The sequence below is a fragment of the Macrobrachium rosenbergii genome, chromosome 51 (assembly GCF_040412425.1).
Source record: "Macrobrachium rosenbergii isolate ZJJX-2024 chromosome 51, ASM4041242v1, whole genome shotgun sequence".
Classification (NCBI taxonomy): domain Eukaryota; kingdom Metazoa; phylum Arthropoda; class Malacostraca; order Decapoda; family Palaemonidae; genus Macrobrachium; species Macrobrachium rosenbergii.
This window is the reverse complement of record NC_089791.1, coordinates 8,332,376-8,338,375: the sequence shown is the minus strand read 5'-3', so window position 1 is coordinate 8,338,375 and position 6,000 is coordinate 8,332,376.

Below are 6,000 nucleotides of genomic sequence, written 5' to 3'. Positions count from 1 at the left end.
TGCTTGATGGAGTGATGCCCTTTTATGCTAGTATATCTCTTGTTTAACTGTTGATACCTCACAATTGTTTTTATAAACTTAGTCTGATTTTTCACGTTTAGTAAGCTTTTTAAGGGATCACTATTACCTTTAGAGTACTCAGTCATATTTTTTATGTTATGAGAGTTCAGATATCTGGCTGAAGTAAGGTAAATTTTTGAATTCTGTGATTAGTTGTGTAATAACCAGGTACTTGGTACACATTGTGACAATAGAATATTGGTGCCCAGACCCAGGAACAAAACAAAGTATCACTCTGGTTTATGGTTTATACTGGTGGTGTTAGGGATTATTTTGATAGTGACCACATAATTATTTTTGCATTGTATTGTGAATTATTTAGTTGAGTAACTTAGAGAAAATGGCTCTGTTCAATGTGCAGAAGTTTTTGGCAGCTCCTTCCATCCAAGAATTATCAGAATCTAACCCGACTAAGGCACAGTGGACTGCTTAAGCAGTGGCATGTAGGGGAAATGTGTCTAGTGGTATGATTACGCACAATCGATGTATTGCAACCAAGCATTGATGGTCTCTATAAAATAGATGAGTTAGGAGAGGACAAGAATTGTTGAATGCAGTTGAGGCTGAATTCTATAAATAAGCAAGAGCAAAAGAAAGAGAAAAGTATTTACAGGTGGAGCTAGATGATAGAAGCAGAAGAAAGTTTGATTAAACTGAAGATGCAGGCTGAAAGAGAGAAAATGCAAGCAGAAAAAGAAAAATAGGAAAGAGAAGAAAGTTTGATTAAGCTGAGAATGCTGGCAGAAAGAGAAAGAGAAGACAGAGAGAAAAGAGAAAGGAAAGAAAGAGAAGAAGAAAAATCAGCAGAAGAAGAAAGATTGAAAAGAGAAAGGGTAGCAGAAGAAGAAGAGAAAAAGCAAGACATGAAAGGGAGGAGTGAGCACAAAGCTCAATCCACATTACCTCACTCCAAGGTACCAAGAGCATGTATTTGATGTAGTAAGAGTGCAGAAGTTAAAGAGGACAAGTTTACAGAAGAAGCCCCAGATGAGCTCTTTGGTCACTTTGAAAGTGGCTTCAGTTATGGATGGCCAAAGGATATTAGTCTTCGTTGCCGAGTGTTCCGGGTAAAGTGAAGAAGTGCGATTTAAAGCCAGGATCAGGAAAGAGTATTTACTCACAATGTCGTTTCAAGTAAGTGCTGACCCCTGAATATTACAATGAAAAAAAGTAATAAAAAAAACTGACTTTCTTCGATTATGCCTACAATCAGATGATGCTTCAAACATGGTTCTTGCTAAAGTCACATCTATGGACACAATCACTTGAGGAGTTAGGAGTCCTAAGCAATTCTTCAGGAATTCTTGTTTAAAAAGCCTATTTAAGAGAGAGATCAGAGACAGAAAAGACTGGAGAGAGAGAGTGGTTTCAGAGAGATTCTCTCTTGATTAAGCTGCTTTGAGTTAATGGGTATGATAATCGATTACTGAATTCGGAATTATTTTGTAAGCACCTCCAGCAATGCACAGGTTTTAGGTCTCACTCCAAATTTCAGAACATTCCAAATGGGAAAGGTTCTATTGGCAATGCCAGTACAAATCCAGGTAATACCCTCAGCAATCAAATATCACTCTCGTCATAAAAGCTCAAGACAGATTGCATTAATATTGTCTGTATTCAAGTGTGGAAGAGCAGGATACTATAGTCGATATTATCATATACAACAGTATATATATATATTGGTCAAGTAGTTAAAGGTAACCAGGTGTGAAACAAAATAGCCAAGAGCAGTGTGGGGAAGACTAACTCAGTTCAGGAAAATGAGATCTGTTTGCTGAGTGAAAAGCAACCAGTTAGATGTAGACTATTTCACTTGAGTGGCTGAGCAGCTTGGACTACTATGTAGTAAAGAGTTTCTACAGAAATGATTGCTGGCAACTCAAGTTGGGAGGTCGTGGCATAAAAGAACTCTGGTGTGATACTGGGGTAACCATCTGGGTAGTTAGTTTTCACCTGCTGGAGAAGGAATCTCTGGCTGATCACATTTTGAAGGGTAGAGGCTGAAGAGATCATTTATATGGCTGTCTTTAAATCTAGCCAGAATTCTGACAGGAATGCTGATTTGCTGCATTTGACTTCCAGTCTACAGAAGGGTCATGTTTTACTAGGTAAGGTATTTACTGGCCTCGGCAATCATTTGTTAAGGAATAGTGCTACAAGGCAATGAGTCCATTCATCCTATGGTAGATTTCGAGAAGAAAAACCCCTTTATGTTTCTTGTGTAAGCCACATGGAATACATTTTTACGCTCCCTGTCAAAGAAACTGAGTTTACCTTTCACTCCAGAAGGACAAGATGAAAATTTGAAAATACTGAAGTGCGGTTATCCAGGAAAGAGAAGTTCCCAGAATATAAAAGAATACAAAAAATGAAGAAAATACCCAAGATAAAGAGTTTCCTGTTGTTATTGAAGAACTCAGTGTTAGTGTTCTCGCCCTCTGAAGATAGAAAAGTGAAACTGAAGTAGTAGAGTGCAGATATTGAGAATATTAGCCTTTTTGGTCAAGGATGACTAGAGACTTAGCTAATGGATTCTACAGAAGAGGGATACAATGTTAGCTGATTTAATTTTAGAGCTGTTGATCAAGAAGAGACGCAACAAACTCATACCTGTTACTATCTAAAGGACGGATTACTAATGAGGAAGCATCGACCTGCAGATATACCAGGAACTGATGAGTGGGGTGAATGTTCATTACAAATTTGATTCCATATCCATTGAGGAAACAGACTTACTTGTAAAAGTCTGGACATAGGAAATCAGGAAGACTGTTGAGAATAAATATGAAGTATTTTTCTGGCCCTGAATATATCACAAGGCCTGTTAGTTGGTTTGCTTGAATGTCACATATGCCAGATAGCTTGAAAACCAAATGAAACCATTCAAAAGCCTCTATAACCTATGGAGTTAGAGGGGAACCCTTTAGCAAGGTGATTATAATGTGGGAGTCTTCCAAACATGAAGAAAATGAATATCTGTTAACATTAATGTGTCCTGTGACAGAGTATCCTGAGGTGATTCCTGTAAAAACAAAATGCAAAGTACCCCTTGCTGAGATAGGTGGAGTTTTCTGCAAGTTTGGAATACCAGAAACTGTGCAAAGTTATAGAGAGAACAAATTACTACAAAATTGTTCCAGGGTGTGATGACCTTGTTGACAAACAACAGTTATCAACGGCATCATCCAGAGACTCAAGGGAGTCTTGGAAAGGTTCCACCAGACATTGAAAATTATGTTAACTAAGTATATGTTATGAATCAGAAAAGAATGGGATGCTGTGTTTTTACCATTGTGTTGCTTTGAAGTAAGAATGCTTATCAGAAAGTATGGGATGTTCACCAAAATGAAATGATTTTTGGTTGAGATGTGAGAGGTCCATTCAAGATTCTTGCAGAGAATTAGGAAGAAAATCACAGGAAATAAAGAGAGTATGTGAAGAATTTGAGTAAAAGGTTAAGAGGAAATTAAAAATTTATTAGAAAACCTGAAGATAAGTCAAGAGAAAATGAAAAGGAGATATGATGCTAAGACTAAACTAAGAACTTTTAGTGTAACAGTCAAGTTCTAGTGTTAATACTAGTGAAAGTTTTCTGCTCATAATAAATACAAGGTCAGAAACATTTTAAAAGAGAAGAAATATTGAACTTATGTGATTGAAACACCAGGAAGAACGTCAACAGAGGAAGATAACAGAATCTGAGAAACTTTTGAGACTTCAAACTGGAACAGTGTCATAACAGACAACTTCATCTACAGAGGACGATGATGGCAGTAGTCTTGAAACTGAAAACAAGATGCTACAATTCTTCCATACCTGTGTTTTGGAGGATAAGTGAAACATCTATGTTGAGCAATGTGAATAAAAATATTAAAACATTATATATTTTTATATATATATGCGTAAATCTTTTACAGAATATATATAGACAGTCAAAAAACCTTTCAAACTGGCTAATTGGCAACTATCATTTTTTTAATATATAAATGAAAACCTCGAGTTGATTTGCAGTCATGGATTAGCAGATTGTTATTTCGGACCTGTCAGCGTCTATGGGTGTTGAAGTGAAACAAACCCCTCCGCACCCGACTGGTTCATTTAGGATGTGTTTACTGATTAAAAAGTGAAACCCCGTTAATTCCATCGGTGTAATCAGCTGATGATTAATTAAAATCAAATGTCTTTGAGATCAATACCACAATAAAGCCATATTTCAACATTTTAAAAAGATAGACTTCCGTCTCGAAAGGTTATTATCAAATTCCCTTAGCTCATAATGCTAAATTGCTGTATTATCATTATATATATATATATATATATCATATACACTGTATATATATTTTGGTCTAATGAATGTACCTGCAACATTCCAACAGTATATCATCTGTATATGTATAAATCCTTATATGTATGATTATTATGTATATTTATTCTAAAAATGGGAAAAAACATATTAAAAGATTTATGTAAAGAATTATAATATATATATATATATGATATGTATCATTATAAATATGTAATATATGTATATGTTTATATATGTATATTTATGTTTATGTATATATGTATATAATGTATGTGTATATATATGAGTATATATGTATATGTATATGTATAAATGTTTATGGGGATATATGTATATTATGTGATATGTATGTATATCTATATGTATGTCATGTATATATATATATGTATAGATATATATGTATATAGTATATATATATATATATATATATATATATATATATATATATATATATATATATATATATATATATACATATATATATATATATATATATCGTATATATAACACATTGGTGTGATATATATGTTCCTCAGCATATGTATATAAATGCATAAATGTATACATATGTGTATGTTTCATGTTATATGTACTGTATATATTGAATATGTATGTGTATCCTCATATATAAAAATACAAGATAAATATGTAAATATACAATGATTTAGGATATATATACAAATTCTTATAATAATTATATACGTTTGTATATAAAAGCCTTAAAATAAAATTATGTACAAATAAATATGAAAATAATTATGATGTCAGTATATATATATACCCGAGTTATTTTCTCAAGTTCACGTTGCTTTTACCTGGCCAACAACAAACATAAATATGGGTAAGGTTCTCTTAATCTTTGAAGGACTTGGATATAAAAATGATATATTCAAAGGTTATAAGGGATTGATCGCTAACGAATCAATAATATATATCTGGTATTCGTGTTGACTATATTAGTATAAATCTTAAAACATATATCAGCTATAAACAGAAATAAAAATGCATAGCCTTATGGCTGCAATGGTAATCTTTGGTGTTTCAGGCAAACAATGTATCCACTAGTGCCATACAGGGCCAATGATGTACGAATTGGTTGATTTTTATCGGGAAGTGTGGGGAAAACATGTCTGACCCCCGTTGGAAGCAAAGAACCTGGGTTCGTTTCCCAACTACCGGACTCATTATTTTCCTTATTTCTTGCACTTGCATGGCATAGTGGATAGTTCTTGGGTTCACCAAATACCTGGGTTCAACGTTGAGTCAGGCATTGTATATATATATATATATATATATATATATATATATATATATATATATATATATATATATTCTATATACAATGTATATATATATATATATATATATATATATATATATATATATATATATATATATATATATATGTATATATATATATATATATATATATATATATATATATATATTATATATATATATTTCTATACAGTATATATCTACATATATTTATATATAATATATTTGTGTATATGTGTGTATATATGAATATGTATGTATATATATATATATATATATATATAATATATATATAATTATATATAGTATATATATATATATATATTATATATATATATATATATATATATATATAT